Source organism: Syngnathus floridae, chromosome 1 (genome assembly GCF_059516105.1).
Source record: "Syngnathus floridae isolate MCC-2025c chromosome 1, RoL_Sflo_1.0, whole genome shotgun sequence".
NCBI classification, from domain to species: domain Eukaryota; kingdom Metazoa; phylum Chordata; class Actinopteri; order Syngnathiformes; family Syngnathidae; genus Syngnathus; species Syngnathus floridae.
Genome location: NC_142413.1, coordinates 15,521,630 through 15,542,748, shown reverse-complemented (window position 1 = coordinate 15,542,748; position 21,119 = coordinate 15,521,630). Strand labels below are relative to the sequence as shown.

The 21,119-nt window shown below is 39.5% G+C and overlaps 1 protein-coding gene across 9 annotated transcripts in view; it reads left to right on the top strand.

The window, feature by feature from the left end:
• Window positions 1-21,119, top strand: part of LOC148404287 (leucine-rich repeat and immunoglobulin-like domain-containing nogo receptor-interacting protein 2) — a 300,384-nt gene that overhangs the window by 155,197 nt on the left and 124,068 nt on the right. For all 9 annotated transcript variants that reach the window (XR_015860213.1, XM_088384369.1, XM_088384377.1 and 6 more), the window contains one exon: window positions 16,232-16,273. The gene's annotated coding sequence lies outside the window, so the exon portion shown is untranslated. The remainder of the gene's footprint in view (window positions 1-16,231; window positions 16,274-21,119) is intronic.

The following is a 21,119-nucleotide window of genomic DNA, read 5'->3' as shown; positions in this document are numbered from 1 at the left end:
CAGGCTTTTTTCTCATGTTTGTGAGCAAAATGGCTAAAAATACTGGGAAAATAGCCTCCATTGTAAGCATTAGACACCATGACAACCATCGTGTCATCTTTATTTCTTTGGTACACCAACAACATCCAGCTGACCCCTGAATAATGTTGGTATACCGCTGCACATTTAACCGTTAAAAATGCATTGAGAACACAGAATGAAATGTTTTATTAGAATTTGAGGAACATTAAAACACCAAAAATATTCTTGTTTCAGTGAGACCATGTGAAAGTCACTTTTTGTGAATGCAGTGATTTTTGTGATATATGAGCTATCATTCGGCCAATTTTTCAATTTGACTTGCAAGTGAAAATATGAGATAAGGGAGCTGTATAGTGACAGTGAACTCAAACAACTCATGTCAGAACATGCAGGAGTATGCCATAGTAAAAAGAAATCTTCAAATGGAGGTTTGAAGCTGTTTGCCACCACAGTCTCTCCTACACGTAAACCCTTTCATCAACAGATATTTGACGACAAACGGTGGAGCGACAAAAATACACAAATCATACAATGAATATTTACAAGCATATATTTTCAATCCTCTACAAAAATAATCCATTTTACTGTTGCTTACTGGCAAATTGTAGCCATTTCTTACATATGTTGTATATTCATCCATCCATTTTCTACTTGTAAACTCCTATAAACTTCATTTCACTTCTGAAATATCACTGTGTTTGTCTGCTATATGTTATATTTAACTAAAATTGCTGATCCGAACAACCAATGATTTATAAAGGAAAATCATAAAAATTATCAAGAGTGCCCAAACCTTTGCATACAACTGTATATCCGTAAATCTGTACTATACTGCCCCTAGGGGTTCACACCAGAAGAAGCAGCAAAATGCTCTTTGAACTGATGCAGAAATGCGATAAAAATTGGAATTGCTGCATGTTTTATAAAGTACAATATTATAGAATACATTTCTCCCCGATGTAAAAAAACATTAAAACCCTAACCCCTCATTTTTTGGGGGGGGGCTGGAATGTTTTTATTTGTTAAACTATTAACCAGTAATCCCGTTACATTTAGTATTTTTAATCATAGTCCAATTTGAAATATCAAAATCCAGGCAGTTTAAATTTTTGTGTTAGATAATAAGACAAATAACACAATGATCAATCAGTTTTTCATTTTTCTTAGTGTTTCAGTGCCAGTTAAGAATGGAAAGAAGGAATAAGGCACAAACGAAATCCAAATAACCGCTGCGGCTCTGAATCCCCCATGAAAACGCTATCCTGCCCCATCATGGGGAAAATGTACAGTATGTTTTGCTAAACAGAGCTGCAGGCCACATTGAGTTCTTGCATCTTAACACATTTGTTGATGTTTTAAATTATACATGCGTAGTCATAAATCACACAATAACTGTTCAGATAAGCAAGGCAGCGTTCCGTCCCAGTGGCCGCATTTACAACGTTGACACGCTCTTAATTCATGACTATTTAATTAGTTTACATTGCTCACATACATCTTGCATCAATTGGTCTTTGAGTGCTTTAAAGAACAAGTAGTAGGCATGTAAAATGGTGGATTGAAGCCTTTTGCAGAACATTAAGAGCCACCTCAGCCATCACCAGCTCTGCTCGGGTCAATGAATGTGCCGGGCTTGGGAGTCGTAACATTTACGGCCACCAAAGTGTGAATTCGACATATCTTATCAGGACGAAGTTGTTATTTCGCTTGTGACTCTGAGAATATGAAGTAAATGCATTTGCAGGTTGGTGGACTGCATCGTCATGGAGGCATTCATTGTAATGCACTGTTAACTGATTATCAGTCTTGTTAGCTTAGAATTTTTTTCATGCATTGTGAAATCAGTTGGGTTCTTTTATGATTAATTTACCTCACCTCAATGCAACTTCATTCATATAACACATCCATCACTGAATATAAAGTGCTGTACATGGGGTAAAAATCATACATATAAATTAAACCAACAAATTATTAACATAAAAACAGTAAAGACTACAAAAAAGTATCGTCGTATCCCAAGGCACCACTGGTTTTGATGGATGTAGACCAAAAATACAAATTTTAGGGGTCAGATGGAAACATTTGGTAGTTGCAGTGGTCCAGTGATAGGTCAATAACAAAATCCTACCTTTTGTGGGAGGATTTTTTTTTTAAGATTCTGCAGTATATAGTATTCAAGATGCTGTTTACATGGCAGCCTGTTATCTTCACCGGGTTCCTAACAAAAATAGTATCATAGTTCATGGACGTAGAGGCTTTGTTGACACACGGCACTTCCAAAAGATTTTCCATTTACAGATGTACATTACCGTCTAACGACTTCCGACTCACTCCTACGCTTGTGAATTTCCTTGCAGAAATTTGACCTGCAATCGTGTCTGTCAAGTTGTAGCGTGGTTTATTCATGAGTTACGAGTACTTGGAGGTGGCTTATGATTTTTGCTGCTGATTATGCAAAAAACATTCACTCTGGCAGAACGTGTTGGCGTCTGTGTTGTCAAGCAGTCACAAAGGCACTGCAAACCTAATTAAAAGAGACACATTTTGCTTTTTTCATAATTTAAGATGGTTCCCAAGTGTCTTAAAGATGAAGAGTCATATCACTTTTCGCCCTCTCTTTTTTTAGCCTCTTGGAAAGCAGTCAATTACCAGGGAATGGTCCTTTCTCATGAAAATAAACACCCACCGACCGCTCTACTGCGGTGCATGAAAACGCAAGAGACACAATTTTATGCATCCAACACTGCAGCTCTGCTTAGTTTGGCTTCATTGTTGTTGCTGTTCGTCCATCTTTTGAAAGTGGCAGATCTTTACCCACCCAAGCCTCCAGGTCACGGGTGATGAAAGTGGACATGTGTAAATTTGCTAAATTGTGAAACAATGTCGGAAAAATTTGAAACAGCTTGACCACAGACGACTTGGGTTCAGTGCAAATTGTGACAAAAATACGAGCCCCAATGAAGACAGAAAAGCATGGTGTTTTCACTGATGGCGGCAGCACTTGATCAGCCACCCAATTGCACATACCAATTAGTGTTGAGGATTTATACATACATCTAACATCACTGCAGCTCTGCTTAGATTTACTTTTGACATGACTTTGTTGTGTGTGGGGGGGGTGGGGGGTGGGGGCTGTTCTTATGCATATGAGTCCACTTGTGACATTACAGATGATTAAGGGCAAGTGCAAATTCCAACACAACTCAGGCCCCCATTACAACAGCAAAAGCGCATATTGCATTTTCACTACCGTTTGTGGCACATGCAGCAAACCAAATGCGAGCATGTGAGGCAGTCCCAGATGCTAATGCTGATCTTTGGAATCAGCAATGCTTTAAATTGTTTCCCTAAATTGCTTTAAATTGTTTCCCTATTATTCGTCAGTTGCTTGAAAATTACCCAGCCTAGCCAAGTCCAACTCAAAACTCTGGCAGGTGTCATTTGTGACAACACTGACAGCCCAGTTAAAATAATGAACCTTTCCCTTCTACACCCAGGGAATTTAGTTATCTTAACTGTGTCAATGCACATTTTTGGAAAGAGGCAGCATCCAAATATTTTCTTGGTTGTTTAATTCATCACTTGATGGTTGAATAGGCACTCTAAAGACCCAGCTATTTGTAAACAAGTTTTCTTTATATGGTGTAGCACCTTGTTAGATGCACCATTCAATTGTGCCTATAATGCAGTCCAAAAATAAAATGATTTGGTTCCACACTTAACTATATTAGAATTTCCAAACTGCCATTAAAATCAATGTGATCAAGTTTAGGGAGGCTCCTACATAAAAGGAAATGAAGAATTTGATGCGGTGTGAAAACATGACATAGCATGAAAAGTGTCCGGGTCAAATAATAAGACGGCTGGCTTTGGTCGTTGCTCTTTGCGGCCTGATAAAACGCCTTCGCTCTCTTAAGAAGAATCGTTGTTTCTGAGGGCAGTCGAGTCGTCTCCGGCGGAGTTTTGTGAAGGCATTAATGAATAAAACATGCGTGCTCAGCAACATTAACCAGTGAGGAGGAGGAGGAAGACAGCGAAGGGTAACTTTTAAAAGCACAGCATTCTCATAATGCATGCTCCATCACTCATTAGGACCCTATTGACTCTCCAACCACATCCTCTGGATTACACACCCGTTCGGAAAGAGGATATTACGATAATGGCTGATCGTTTTCGCTTGTCGTGTTCTCTCTCATGAGCAGACACGATCAGGCGGCCACACCCCATGAATAACCGCAAATGTCCTTTCGCCCTGAGTTGGTTGATGTTATGGGTGTCCGGTTCGTTACTACCACCTTGTTACCTTGGATGCAACAAAGGCAGGATTCATGATTTTCTGTACTGCTTATCCTCACAAAACTCATGGGAGTGCGAGACACCTTGAACATTTTGCTGACTGATCGCGATTTGACAATAGCAGTCAGTTTCAGTCTTCACTTAACCTATTAGAATGGTTTTGGAATTTGTTAATCAACTGAAGTATGCATGAGAAAACCCTGACAGACATGGGGAGAACATCTCCACACAGGAAGGCCAAAGCCCAGATTTGAACCTACAACCTCTGAATTGTGAAACGAACGTGCAGAACTGTTTTTTTTCCCAAGAATAATCAACAAATAGATGGGAAAGGTCAATTTGACTGACAATTGTCAAAGATTTTCACACTACTTGAATCTCTACAATATTTTTTTGTTTGTTTGAAACGGTCCAGTCTTTATTTTGTTGAGATTTCTGTGGAAAACCGATTAACACCTGAAGCAGCATAAGCTCTAACAAATACCTAGAAATGACATACATACAAAATAAAAAAAACTAATGTAAAACACATTTTACATTACAATTTAATAATAATAATTTGTGGGGGGGTTATACAGTACTATCTCAGATCATAAGCCTTGTGGTCATACAAGGTTAGAGGAGGGCCATAGACACAGCAGGTAGTGCTAGCTGACCTACGATTGCCAACCCTCTAACCTCTTTTATACGCTATCATGATGATGATTGATAACGGCCGTGTAATGGGCTCATGAAATGAGACTAGCCGGCGGCTGAGACGTTCTTTTCCGGCCTCGATTCCTCGCCTTCTTCTTCTGGTAACCAAGGGGGTGATGCTGCTGCTTGCTCATCAACTTCCTAGCAGGGTGCATCCATTTTCTCTGCCGTGATCGCCGCATCTGTCAGGAAACCTCCTCGAGCCTCCTCCACATTATGCGGATGTGTAAGTGGCACTTGTGGATGTCACAGGTGTCTCGGTCGCATCTCATCCCGCTAAAAACTTCAATTACAAGTTGTGAAAATGCAATTTCTGGGTGTGCGATTTTTTTAATTTTTTTTTTTTTTTTTATCAAAGATATGAAGAGCCCATAATATCTACTCAGCAGGAAGACAAAATGACCTGGGGCATTCTAAATCTGTCATTTCATACATTCAAAGTTTACTAAATTAATATTTCACCCTCTCACCTGATTTGTGCTTTTCTGAAACTTTCCCAAAATGTCACAGGATGGCACCAAAGCCCTTGCTACTAGGTAAATAGAAAATGGTGTCATAGAAGTATGATTTCAATGTAGACCAATAAAAGTTTGAAGAAGTCATACCCAGAAAGATCCGACACTGGTTTCAAGCATCAGTTTTTCAGGAATCCTCCTAAAATGGATCAGAATAAAGATTTGTCTGATTGCTTCCAAATCTGGCAAATGAGTAACTTCACTGTGACAGACCAATATAGACTCTCTGCATCAATGCAGATGCTGCACCGATCCTCCTATTGATTTTTCGCTCTATTCTTCTCTCACTCAACAATTAGGACCCCAAGATAATTGAATTCCTACACTTGGGGTAGGATCTCATTCCCGACTTGGAGAGGGTATTGCACCCTTTTACGACTGAGTACAAGTGTCTCCGATTTGGAGGAGCTGATTCTTATCCCAACGGCTTCACATTTGGCTTTGATCTGCTCTAGTTAGAGTTGGAGATTTTATCTTGATGAAGCCAACAGAACCACATCATGTATACTAGGAATCGGCAACTAAGCCTAGCCCTGGGACATTTTATTTCCTCAACAATTCTATCATGGGTCAAATTTACATTTTCATCAGGCAAACTTTGGTTTTCCTACAAAAATATCAGTAGTGATATAATGATATCGCACGCTCACTGTTGGTGTTATCACTGTATTGATGTCTCGGTAGGATAATTATCATAATATTGTAGGAAGGTTCACGCCATTGCAGTAAGCCTCACTGTATTGCATCAAGGATCTGCACTCTGTGTTTTCCTTTTTTTGGTCAGGTTATTTTCTGTCCATGTCAAGCCAGTGTTTACATTCATAAACTGTACCTCCTAAAAGATATTATTGCTGTAGCAATAATTCATGATATGTTCAATCATCAAAATAGACCATTGAGAAATGGTCTGTTCACTAATTTGACCATATTTGTCATATATTGCTTAATTTTAACATTAAAATTTCATGCTTCCGTACTAACAGTGATTCCTTTGCTTCAGTCCAAAAAAGTCCAGTCAGAAACACAGAACACTGAAGGAAGGTAACACAGGTATGGAAACAGCCAAATGACAACAATTAAAATAAGCAACGAACATTGTTAGTTTCTTTTACTTTGCTTATTGATATGCTTTAACATCAAGGCATCTGATGTGAGGAAAAAGAAAAAGAGGAAGTTTCGCGAGGTCCAACGACCTCCATCCAGACAACAGTGTGTCGCAGCCACAAATGTTGGCGTCAAGGACCCGTCTCACACGATCAATTGCAAGGCCGTGCTCAGCCAAGGGTACCCCCAGGAGGGCCTCTAAGTGCTCCGTATCTATAATCGATGTGTCCTTCAATTCTCTGTAGTTTTCTCTATTTTGCTAATCGTGAAATTGATGTACTACGTACCTCCTTTCAATAAGGTAGTTAGTGAGCATAGCTGTCTTTATTTTGTAATGTGGTAATATTGCGGCCAATCGGGTGCCTGTTTTTTTGTAGTCACTTTCTGGTAACATTTCACGTCCCTAGAACCAGCTTCTGTAGCAGAGGGTCGGACGACCAAAGCTTCAGCCTTTGGTTCTCACCCAGCTCTCAACACACCTGACCCTTTAGGCCCCTCCCACAGGTGACCCATGGTGCCTTTTACAAGGCTGTTCCAGGCTGTGGCCCATGGGTGCCAGCCCGCTCACCAGGCGCCAGCCATTGAGTCCAACCACCAGAACACTGTAGCAGCAACATTACCATATCAGTACGTTCTAATCACTCTGCTTGCTTGATCAAATAGATAGTATTTCGATACTGCGTGACTCATAGCTTCTTGTGTACTGCACATTTCTGTTTTCAGAACTGCTGAATCGTTTTATTGTCTTTAACATTTAGCCTTTGAAATTACCAATAAAAGGACTGAATGTATCGAAGAATCGGAGAGATCAAACAACTAATTAAATAGGCGCTGATATCTTTAATTGCTTTTACAGTTTTCATATTAATTGTGTTGCTTTGAACATTGCTATTGTCTGATTAGGCTCTGTGAACTTTGGCCACAATAACATTGTACGTTTCTCGGGGCGTTATGTTTACACTTAATTTGCACTAAAGTTGCTGAAATCTCATTAAAGTGAAAGATATTCGCCAAAGCAATCATTTACACTGTGTTGGCTACAGCGTGTCGTGATTCTGATTAGACTTATTATTGCAAACCGTCTGTTATTAGCATATCAATGCAGACTCATTTTTTTTCTTGAACACATTAACTCTGTTAATACATAAGCCGAAAGATCTTCTATTGCGCATCAGCCGATTCACCGACTGGCGGAGAGGCTCTTTAATGCAAATATTCCACTTTCTTTCATTTCTTGCTCCATTTGCTGGCACCTCAACGAGGATGGGATTGTGACTGGAACTGCTGAGGCGGAAAGTGAACAGTGATATTTTTTTCCTTCCAGCTGTGGTGTGGACAGTATGGCTGGTTGGAGAATCTGAGCAAATGATTCATCATGAGACATGCTTTAGTTTAAATGTCAAAGATTTGCTCATTTATTAACATATTACAAACAACAAACTAAACAGTATGGCATCCTTTAACCATTGTAAATTAAACGTGATGATAAAGATTATGATTAAGATATGGTTCTAAATTAGAAAATCAAGGAAAATGGAAATATTTATGCATCTTACATTTCCACCATAGGCCAAGTCTTCAATTTGTCGTCAAAATTAAATATGTTGGTTTGAGAGAGAAATAATCTCACCACAGATATGAACATTAAAGACATTTTTCATTGTCATCAAAGTTCTACATAATTTCCCAATGTGCTACAAACGACAGACTGTCCCATATCTCAAAATAAACCATCGTATTTTGAAATTAAAATTGTGGTTTGAAATAGAAACAATAAAAAAAAAAGTAATATCAATACTACGTGTGAATATTCTCGTTCATCCAGGTAATTTATTTCTCAGGGCAGTCAGAATTAAGGCGATGTGGATTAGTAGTAGTGTTTGCCTCCCAACTTGAAAGTTGTGGGTTCATTCCGCAGCCCTGGTGACTGTCAAAGTGTTCTTGAGCACTGAACCCTAATTTGCTCCCAGTAAGGCCTGTGCACCCTCCCATTGGTGGAATACCAGTGGTACAATGACAATTAAGCCATTCTTCATCTTCAAAATATATAACAAAAACAATAATAATAATAATCTTATAAAATGGAAAAACAACAAAAACAGAATAAAGTTGTTAGCATCTTTTTCACAGCAAATCCAAGAAATAATTGTCAACCTTTCGCCCATCTGTCCACTCTGTCTTACATGCGTCTGATTGGGATTCAGTTGGACAAATTCCCTTGGGGCAGCCAGTTAAGATGCCAGCCCTGGAATGTGTTCAATGGCTGCTTCATTACGGAAAAAAGCCAACTCCCTGTTCACTTTCACGCATGACTCTGAGACTTTTATGTTGGGTCCTGTTGTGCTGCACATTTTCAACCAATTTTATTTTGATTGATGGGAGTAGTCTTGGGGCCATTCTACACCAACATTAGAGGGCCAAAATAGCTTCTCACCCTTCTGCCCATTTCACCTTTTGATTGGGGCTCATTTGTGCAAATTTCCTGATTAGGGCGTATATGTATATAGATGCTGTTTGTCAGTCAACTGTTTTGATACACGCACGCCTGCCCCCTGATTCCCGTTTGCCTGATCCGCTGTGTAGCGGTACGACTGGCTGGTTGTCTGCCTTGCCACACGCACGCCCTATGTAACGAGATGCCACCACGACGTGAGCTCGCTGACCGGCTCGTCAGTCACCTCGTGCACCGGCGTTCCAACCTCCCTTTTCCCCTTTTTCTGTTTTTGCATTCCCCAAATAAACAGTCCGCGTTGCACATAGTTGTCCTGCCTCGGTCGCACTTGTCTGCAGTGACACACATTGCTCAGAGGCACGCCCGCCGCTATCAGCGTTTATTCAAACGCCGTTCTCACGTCACTTATAAACCCGTGAAGAAGCGCATTCGCGAAAGGTGAAGCGCGAAGTGGCAAGGCATCACTGTATTCATGTTGGAACAGCCCACAGCTAGGGAGGTGAGGGTGGACAGTGGCTCACTGCATGAGGCAGGACATCCCCCACATTACAAAAGGGATGTTTTGACGAGTTTTATTGTGCTGTGATTCTTGATCCTTGACCGAAGCATGCGTGTCACAGATTATTTTCAAGACGCGTGGCCGGAATTAATCAGTGGTGCAATTTCACAACGTCTCCTGTCGGACTTTAGAATTCTCTTTACGGCACTAGTCCAGTTTCTTTGTGGTCTGACTCCCGGCTCGAGAATAATGCCAATTAAGTTCATGGTTCTTATGTTCCGAGTTTTGCCATTGTTCAACATTGTGTAATACAACGCTGCAAAAAAGGGAGCACATTTCATTCCATTCCCCTTCTCGTCTAGATCGACTTATTTCTTAAGGCTTTGACTCTCTGGGGGTGCTTGGACCACCCGCTTGGCTGCACTGAATCGGAAATTCCCCCTGCTATTCCCTTGATACAGGCTGTATGCTGGCTTGTACCACATCTTCCCAGAAGCGTCTCAATCCTGTCTGCCGTGACATTGTAAAAAAAAAAAAAAAATCACGCATTAATCACATGTTCTCATTGTGCGCCAAAAATCTATTTGAGCTTGGCCTACATACGGACTCTTTTCAGCGTCCCCCGAAAAAGCACACTGCAAAGATCCCATTGGGAAATGTGACACTGTTTACAAGACTGCTCCAGATATTTTATTGAAGGACTATTATTCCAATCAGGCTCATCGCCATGTTGGAGTAAAGCCACTGGAAAAAGAAGAACTGAGCAGCAAGTGTACATGCTTTACTAGGGAAAAACAATGAAACAAGCAGGTAATTCAACCTAAATAATTTGTCTGTGATAAAAGAACCAGTAAAATAATAAAACGAGCATTTTAACTGTCCACCATCACAGAAGTAAAATGAGAAACTACAGTGGCAGTGAGGAAAGGCGGGCAGGGCATAAAATGTAACTGTCAATCACAAACATAAAATAAAAAGAAATTCTCGTAAAGATCTTTCATCGCAAAAGTAAGACACCAAATGGAGAGGAAATGTCCTAACCGTCCATCATCACAGAAAAGAAAAATGTTGCAACAGTCCAACATTCACAACAGTAAAAGGGCCACACAAAAAAACCCCCAAAAAATTGTAACATCTTGTAACTGTGCATTAATAAATATGACTTCATATAAGCAAATTGAAAATGTCCGTACGGACGAAAATACAATAAACAAGAAACATTCTGTCATCTACCAGAGTGTGTAATTGCTGCCCATTATACAGTTAAGTGAAAAAGTGTTGGAACTCTTTTCAGATTCTGTTTTTTCAGTTTTTCTACTTTCTTGTTTAAGATCATCAAACAAATGTAAATACCAGACAATGATTTATATGGTGATGGACAAAATGTTCTCTTTTTTTTCATTTTCATCATCACGGAAGTAAAATGAGAATGAGAAAAAAATGGAAATTCTTGCAACAGGAAAAAAAAACCTGAAAATTTATAACCACCATTGCAAAAGATAGTAAATGAGAAGAGACATACATCCACGTGGGTAGAAAAAAAACAGAAATCTAGAAAAAGACTTCTTGACTGTCATCAACGTTGGATAAGTAAAACTGAGGAATGAGAATGCCATGTCACTCATAAAAATAAAAAAAATATTTGTAACTGTCCTCCATTATAGGAATTTTACAAAAATGTTACCGTCCATCATCTCAGTAGTAAAATGAGTAAAAGGAAAAAAAAGATGTTGGAATGTTCCATCATTCCAGACATAAGATAAAAAGAGAAAATGTCACAACTCAACACAGAAATGCAAAATAATAATAATACTTTTCTGAAGTGTTTGTTTAAAGTAAAATGAGAAAATGGTTCAACTTTTCATTTGGTAGCTGTCAATAAACAGCAAAATAAAACTAAAAATAGATAAAGTGTCCATCAAAGAGTAAAAATGAGTGAATGTCTCATCTGAGTCAGCTTTGACTATAAATCATCTCTACAACTTCCATAACAATTTCCATAATAATACAGGAATTTAGCAATGGAAATATTCCTATCATGCAGGAAAGAAACCATGTGTATGATAAATGAGACGACCGACGGGATGGCAAACAGTGTCATCCCGTCGCTATTACTTTACCAAATCAATACTGAATGACTTTGGGGCGCAGCAACAAATGATTGATGATGATTTTATTGTCAAAGACACAAAGCTTTTTTTCCCGCTAGGAGGTTTGCTATGTTTCGTTTTTCACGGTCTGCGCCTCATGTTCGCTCCCAGTCAAACAATCTGTAATTGGCATTGAAATAAGAGTGCGTAACGCATCTGCATTGCGCCCTCCCGTTTGATGTTTGCGCCCGCAAGGCTGCGACATTCTAATCAAACCGTCACATTGTCTCGCCCGCTAAATGTTTTGGCGCGCCGAAGACAATCGTCGTTTTCAACTGAGGCTCGCCCCCCTTTCCGAAGCCGCCGCTTTGAGCGTTTCCGCCAGGGGCTGTGGGTGCTCTCTAGCTCGCTCGCTTGCTTTTCGCACAGCCACACGCAGCCTTTCGAGACCATCAATTATTGAGGCTGCCAGTCGCCTTCGGGGACCTCTGGAGAAATCAGCATGATGAATGCAATCAGTAAGCAGCGGTGGAAAAAAACAAAATATATGCAGAAATGGCTACTTCCAAAACTGGAGTCCCTGAATTAGGTCTGAATGATTAATGACATTTGCAATGATATAGCAAAATAATGAAGAAATTAAACTGCATTGGAATCAATGCTAAAGATACAGTACAAAGCGCAATTGCTACAATCTAATCCTGGAGATATTGATACAGAAGCCTGAACGATAATGACGTATGACAAAATTCATATAAAATGCTGGTGCATCAGTGCTGTACTGATGAGGTATTGATGTCTAAACCTGGTGTTATCAAAATTAAAGCCTGAGGGACAATGCTTTGTCAGATTGAGGTCTAATGCTGATATGTCACAATATCATACTGAAAGCTGGTGGTGTCGATATTTTACCCCAAGACATAATTTTAAGATACGTCCCAGTATCAGTATCAAGGCTGATCGTAACATTGCCACACCCTGAAGCCGAAATTCTATGGTACCGGTTCTAAGCGAGCGGCTCGGTGATATGCGCTCGGACCGTTAATTTTACCCTATGATATTTTCCTCTATATTATCCTTTGATATACTATATGACATTGTAAATATGGTTGTGTTGTTGTAAAACACAATATTTGTGTACTGTATGTATTGTAGTTTATGTCATGGTGGCTGGGGTCGGTTCTTGTTAATAATTTAATCAGTTGTTTCAATAATTTTTAGCTGCACCCCTGCTTGACACACTGGTAGGTACTAACCCGTGTATCATAGTAACAAACAGGAGGATTACAGGTAGTTGTAATAGGTCCACCATATATTTTCTCTTGGGAAATAAAGACAATGAAGTCACATTTTGATGAAAGAGGTTACTTTAACAGGAAGTAAGTATTAAAACAATAAAACCCTTCATCTTAAACAATGAAGAAGTGTCTTTTCTATATATCTTACTATATAGCTTATAATTAAATAGCTGCCCCTGGAGGCCTGGCCACCCATCAAGTGTGTAATTAAACAACCAATTAAATCTTATGTGAGCATTTCCCAAAATAGTCTGAGTAAGCCTTTCTGAATTCTAATAAATTGTGATGCAATTTGGGGCTAATTTACATAATATTGCCCCCCCCCATTGAGTTTCTCTGAACATGACTTGGCCGATAAACAAGAACTTCCACTTCCAAGCGATGACCGAACAAATCTGTCTGAAACCGTATCTTGCGCCAAATGGTAAGCAAAGCTGCAGTTTTGTTCGGTGCACAGATTATATTTGGCTAATAGTTATCAGTGTTTGCTAGTAAACAGCATGTTACTGATCAGTAAAAGTTGTCAATGTGGCGTTGAGGCTGCAGTAACTGATTGTTGTAATACGGCAATGTAGTGCTATCTCGAAGAGTGAAAAAGATTTACATTTCGACCTCCCCTGGTTCTGCCACCGACATGTAACGGGATGTGTTCTGTTGTTGGCACACCCGAAAGTAGATGGTGTGCTGGGTGAGAAATGGCCATTTGCATGAGGCTAGGCTGCCCGCAAAAATAGTCTGATCTCACTGAAGCTCATTATTCAAAAGAAGTTAACCTCTGTATACAGTAAAAGTTAAAAGAGTCTACCTTATCATCGTGGGTGTATGTGAATAACACTATGAATAACCCTGCATAAATTAACACTTTCCTCATGGGCTTTGCCGGTAATAGAATGTGACAAAGTGCGAGCCTGTCTGCCTTTTTAATAAGATGCCAGGTGACATCATTAACTCACATTATGCCCCAAACACCACCAACCAACCAAGACATGCAAAATTAAACACCTTGGACACTTTTTCACAGCGTTAACTCCTTGTTTGGCTAATCCCAACCGACCGGACCGGTGCCTCCCACATGAGAGGCAGTACATTAAAGCTATAGGCAATCGGTATGGTTTTAAATCGGGACAAAGTGTAATGAAGTACGTAGAGGTGGAGGAACATAGAGCGAGATGCTTCATTTAGCTGCTCTCAGCACCTTGTCTTGAGGGACCAGCCTATGTGTGTGCGGGTATGTGTTTGTGTTTCTGTGTGCATTTGCACAACTGTTCATGTGTATGTGAATGCATACACATCCCTGCTTCCCCATCCATGAGCGTGCACTATACAGTTATAGAAGAGTTTCAAACTAGTATGATTTGCTGCATAATAGCGAGCTAGCTCCAACATTCACGCTCGCCAGAGGCTGAAATGGGCTTTTTTTTTTTTTTTTTTTAAACATATTTATTTATTACTGACTTGAAGTGTGACTTAAGGGCAAGGCAGTCACATTCCAGTTCATTAACAAATAGGGTCTGGAACCTGGCATGCCGCTGTACTGTACCAAAAAATCTGATACAAATCTGGCATCTCTACTCATGGTAAATACAGTAATGGGATCAAACACTGCCAGAAAAAATGAGTAATTGACGATTCAACCCCGCAAAAATATATTTTAGTTGAGCTGTGATTTGCTTCTAAATCGACACGTCTCTCTGACCTCCCCATTAGAATGTAAAATCATTCTTGCGATACTTGAGAGCATTTCCGAAATTTCTGTTTCCATCACCAATTCAAATTTTGCACATTTTCGAGGGTAATGGAAACCCAGCTAGAGTTAATGTTACTTTCAATGGGCAGCCGTGTAACTTAAGACCGTAATTTGCAAAAGGCACATTACACTTTAGATTATTTTATAACGGATGAAATTGATCCAAAAAGTTGGACATTCTGTAATTCATGCATTCTTTGCTCCTGTATGAGTTGCAATGACATTGTGGAAAAACATCTGGTAAAACCGATAGACATTCTCTGCAATATTAATACAACAAAACAATCTATGACGCACGGAACCCTCCAAAATTGGATCGAGATACAACAAGATGGTTGTACTGTACTGTAGCTCAGGAGAGGTACCAGAAGAAAAATTGATTAATTCTTAAATAGTGAACTCACAAACAGCGTTGCTTCTTCGTATATTGTTTTTAGAAGTAACATCAGAAAAATACAGTACCTTATCTCATGAATGCAGTAGAATGAGACAACAAAGGTAAAACTCCTATGTGCGAGTTTATTCTTTTTAAGCATAAAAACCTACAAAGCGGTGCATTTGTAGTCAGCAAAGTTGTTGAGCAGCACAAGCTCTCCTGGTGCCATGTTAGCATTCATGTGGGGAAAAAAAAAACATTTTGTGCATGAAAAGGCTTTTTTTTGCACATACGTATGTGCTTATTTGTCAACGTAATGGCTCTTTTGGATCCATTTTACACTGTTCATCTCTCGGTGGACTTTCCTTTTGAAGTCCTCTGAAAGTAAAACGTTCCAATTGATGCTCAGCAGTCACATGGTGGTTTTAAGGGATTATCAGTGTACGCAACTATTTGCCTGAAATGGCTGATTTCAACCAACATGTCTTACTTACAATTTTGGGCATCGGACCTTGAGAAAAAACATGTCCACCATATTGGCGGCTGTCTTTCTTGCTTTATCTTTCCGAGCACCCTTGAAACAATCTTCATATTTTGATACCATGCGCCCCCCATTTCATGGCACAGTTCAAAAATGTTTTGTAATGTAATATCGCCATCTGTCAAGGGTCTTATTGGGGCCCATTTGGACAAATCCCCAAGTCAGACTTTGTCAAAGTATGAGCACTTACAATTTACCCAAAATGGCTGTTTGGAACCAAAATGCTCAACTTCCTGTTCAATTACGAGCATGAGTTTTTTTTGTGTCCTGCTATGCATGGCCAGTGACTCTCAAGCTAATTTGTGAAACTAGTGTGCACTTTCTTTTTGAATGTAAGATAAATATCTGAACATACGCCTGCACCCTTCCAAAGAAACTCTCACTACCTTCCGGAGTAATTCACAGAGTGCTTACATATTACTCAGTGGCGTCTCTCTCGAGATCATCATTCATGTTGGCATCCCTCATGACAGCATACATTGAGAGGATGATGACATGCGATGCCAGATACTGTGTGTGTGTGTTTTGTGTGTGTACCTCACAGAATGACAAAAGCATTGCCATTCCTAATGGATGTTCCTCTATTTGCCTTTCAGACTGGGTCAGAGAGGGAACCGTCACGTTTCTGCTCAACTAAGGTAAGTTAATGTTTGGCTAAAAAGTGCTTTAATCACGGTATCACATTTATTAGTATTAGTTATTATTTGGTTCAGTTCCCACCTGGAACATGTCAGGGAAAGGGCAGGTAGTAAAAACACAGTCCAGATGCAAAGATCAAACGAGATTGGTGAATGATGAGATGAGGGGACGAAGACAAGTTGTGTCTCTTGTACTCTCCACACAAATTTGAACAAGCTACTTGCCATTTTGCTTTCATCTAAGAAGTGTAATACTCCCACCTCTCCCTTAAAGAAACATGTTTATTCCTTGTGGGTAGCATTATAACTATAACAACGTTTACTAGTGTACTTGTGCCTGTCGTAAATTTTCTGGAAACATAAGGGAAAATAATACTCCCTTTGAAACCTCTGAAATTAAATTAGACATATTTAAAAGATATGCCAAATATGCATGGATACTTATCATTTTTTAAATGCTCAATCAAAAATATTTTACTCTCTTATTCTAATTTTTAATAAAAACATCTCATAACAATATTTGAATTAATTTACTACAAATTGAATAGTTTATTATTAATTATTATTGTTATTATTATTTTAATTTGAAATAAGGTCATTTAAATGTATTTTCTTTCAAATATACTAATTGTGTTGCAAAAAAATCTATAAACTTCAGCATGTAATAACCTAATTTAAAAAATGCTTAACTTTTTTCTCACTTTTGTATGTTTTGAGGCACAAAAACAGCTGCCGAGAGCTTCGCTTTACCCACTTGTACATTTCATCTTCAGCTCTAATGTTGGTGTCACATGCTTGCACGCACACACGCACGCACGCACGCACGCACGCACGCACGCACGCACGCACGCACGCACGCACGCACGCACGCACGCACGCACGCACGCACGCACACACACACACACACACACACACACACACACACACACACCTCTAATGCAGCTGCAGGTATGATGGCGACTGCAGCCTTTGTGGGCGGCTCTTCAAAATAGGCCAACGGAACACGCCGTTCTTTTTCTCACATTCGTCTTATGCGGATCAGTTACTGCGTATTTGGAGAGGCCATAAAAAATGTATGACTTTTGGGCAGCTCACCATTAGTTTTCATAACTGTGGCAGAATCACCTTGGTAATGATTCTCCTAAATAGTGTCAATTTCTTAAAAATTGCTACTATGTAAAAACAAAGCGTTCTTTTGGCTATACTTTGGCTATAATTGGCAATACTTGAACAGTCAAGATGGCTAACACTGTATGTGAAAATGCATGTAAAAATGTACATAGAACCTATAAAAGTATATTCACATTTTGAAATATCTTGATCTCAAGTGAATTTGGTAGAGTTTAACTCATGAACTGTTAAAATGGGATTGTTTTTAGGTATTGGCAAATAACAGTTTTTTTCTGAATGGTTACAATTCTAACATAATTTCTGAAACTATTAATATCGATCCCCAAACCAAAGTTCGCAAAGCTCTAAGCACAAACACTGCTTAGCATTGAGTTTGTAATTTTGTAACACACTCTGAATGCCCAGCACTCTTTTTGTAGATACAGCTCACTACTGAGACTCCATTTCCAATTGATCAATGTACTCCTTGCCAAACGAGACACGATATCGCTGCTGGTGCTATTGTTTACATATTCTGCAGTTGGCCACACTTTCACAGGAGAAATTTATTTTAGATAATTAGTTCACTTTGCATTCAGCCTTAGCAGTACAATTAGGCCACAGGTAAGCTGTCTGTGTTGAGGAAAATGGAGCGAAGGCAGAGTGAGATTTAGAAGAGACAGAGGAAGAAGGCGTGGAGGTGAGAAACCACCTGCTGTTATCAACACCCAATTGTAAAAAAACTAACATTGCGAAAAATGTTAGAGAAAAACAATATTAAAATTGGGACTTTTCTTGGAAAAGTCATGAAAAAGAGGAAAGCAATAAATTATTATTTTTTAACTTTTTTAATTAGCTTCACTTTTTTAATTGGTTTTGAGTGGAAATTGTTTTTCCTCTGAGACTAATCAGAAAAAAACATTACCTCCACACTTCATTTTAAATTGAGTCAATCTATAAAAAACATAATCACCCGAAACATACTATACTGACAATAGAACATTGTATGATAAAATCACAAATAAAAAAAACAATTCTTTTGAAATTAGTGAAATACAAAAAATGCAACATATTTTTCGCTTTTACTCACAACTATTGTTTAGTTACTCATTTGTGCAGAATTCTTTTCTCTTAAGGTTCAGATCTTTTTTTTTGTGTAAGATTCAGTTCTAATTTAAAATCAATCAAATCAAAAACATTTTCAACTTAATCTATCTCTTTTTTTTGTCCTTCAATTCACGACCTCAATCTCCTATCCTGAGACTGCACTTCCCTCAAGGTTCAATACCACCACCTGGTAACGGCGACCGAAGGACACAATTCCTCTTATTAAGCCTCTTTTTAAGTTCTCCTCACAATATACGTATATCAAGAAACATGCAGGCCGGTGCTGCCCAAGAAGATCACTGGGTTCTGTTCCTCAAGAAAGCATGTGTTAATTGTCTCACTTTACTTACACCTTGGCACATGTTCCAGAGGTGTTTGATGCATTTTTTATCAGGGACAGTCTATGAAATCAATCAAAGAAATGGCGAATACGCTGCCCGAGGTTTACGAGATGCTAGTAAATCTGATGGCTGTGGGGAAGAAGGCCCAAATGTGTGCGCTCGTTGATGCTATACCAGCCTGCGGTTACTGGCACCAAGATATATTTCTACAGTAAATTTCCAGACGGCTTGTGAGCCTTCTAAGTTGTGTTGGGATGGAAAAACAAATCTCTCGCTTTTTGGTTCGGGGGTTGGAGGGGTGGGGGGTGCCTGAGCTCGAGAAACAGCAGTTCTGTGGTCGTCATCATGCTCAGTCGGGAGTCTGAGGTGAAAGCTTGTTCAGTCACACATCATCCTGCCTTGTTCCTTCCCAGGGCTTTGATGCGAGGGTGCCACAACATGATTCAGCGAAGGATCCGAGCATCAGTTGCCACAGTCAAGTCCGTTGGTTGGGTTTTGGTTAAAGCAAAAACATTCTGCGGAAGTGTGGAAGGGCGTATGGATAAAACAAGCACATTTGCAACAAAATATATGTGCAAGACCTACCTGTATATGGCAGAAAACCCCCAAAACAATTTACAATTTAGTATCACCCATCTGTCTCGGTTCCATCTCTTTTTGGGTGCTGTTTGTTCCTTAGTCTGAGTTGGACAAAATAGTCAAATAAATACCTTAATATTTACAAATGATGGATTCTTCAAGCTAAAATGGCTGACTTCCTGTTCAGACATCTAAACAATTTTGTGATGATCTGTGAAGCTGGTTTCGGAATGATCAGCCGTGAATTTCCTGTTCGGTTCCAGGCATGGGTCTTTGATTTTTTTTCAGCTTTCCTTTTATGATATACTGTACATGTCCACCCAATTTCCCATATACAGCATTTTCACCTTTGTATTTGAGCCATTAATCTCCATCAACAACATTCGGATTCCGTGTTCTTCTTTTTACCATGTCAGTTTTCAGTTGAGAGTCTCTCCGTTACGTGATCGTGGTGTTAATGCACGTAGCAGGAAGTGTGATAAGAGCCAGTGTTGAGAGTCACTGATGAGAGTTCCCAGCAGTAAGTTAGGAGTGAACATGCGAGGGGGAGAAGCGATCGATCTCATTGATCGGACACGGTGGAATTACGGCTCATGTTCTTCTTTTTTCCCTGCTTCTCTCTCTTGACTCTTAAACAGTGACTCCCACTCGCCAATGACTCAGATATTGCTGTTGCCGCTTGTAATCTTTGTGCCGCGTGACAAAGTGGTACACGCATTTTGCTGGCTTGGAGAAAATTGTACGAGACAAAAGAGAGTTGAAACAAACAAATTCACTAAAATGTTATACTTGTCCAGAAAGGTTTTTATACGTATGTGTGCAATATGCAATGAGTTACCACAATACACTTCTGACAATGCTGTTTGCTTGTTATAATTATGAAGGCAATGGTGCCTGGCTGTTCTTTGTGGACTGAACCATTCGGGTTAAGTGCTCAGCCCATTTGTGGGCCCACTGCGATATCAGCAAACCGTCCAACTTGCATCAAGTAAGTGGTCAGACATTTAATATTCATTCACAGATTTGATAATGAGAAATTCGTTCCCCAAGTATTGTTTCCGAATGTCGCGGTTAGCATGGCATCCCCTCACAAGGCTGTTTCGTCTTCTACACCACATTTTGGGCACGTTGCGAATGTAGCCCGGCCTGCATTGCACATGCAGACACAAACGAGTTTCACACTAATTAAAAGTGATTCAGTTAGCTGGGATTTTTTTTATTTTGATGAATATTATGGACCTATGAGTATTCCCATTTTGTGTTAGCATCAATCCAGCAGACCTTTACGCATAGTAAATATATAATACAAAATTCATATTTCTCTTTTCAAACTCTCTCTTTGACAGTAAGCCTCAACTGGGAGAGGCACCAAGCCTGTTTTTCAATTATATATTGGAAACCTGCCACACTACTTGACTTCACTGCCACCGTTCAGTGCTCTCATCTCAAATGTTTGCTTGCAAGTCAAAGCATGAAAAAAATCATGCAAATGATAACACATAGTATCTTTTGCGGTTTGTCGTTAGGAGTGTGGGACTTCCTCCGAGTCTTTTCCCAGCAAACCCCTCCTATCGCTTGACATGTATTCCCACTGTGGAAAAGAGCAGAGTTTGTCAGTGAGAACGGGAATGTTTGACAATTGACTGACACGCGGGAGAGTTGGAGAGATTATCAGAAGGAATAATTCCAATACTTCTGAAGACTCAGTT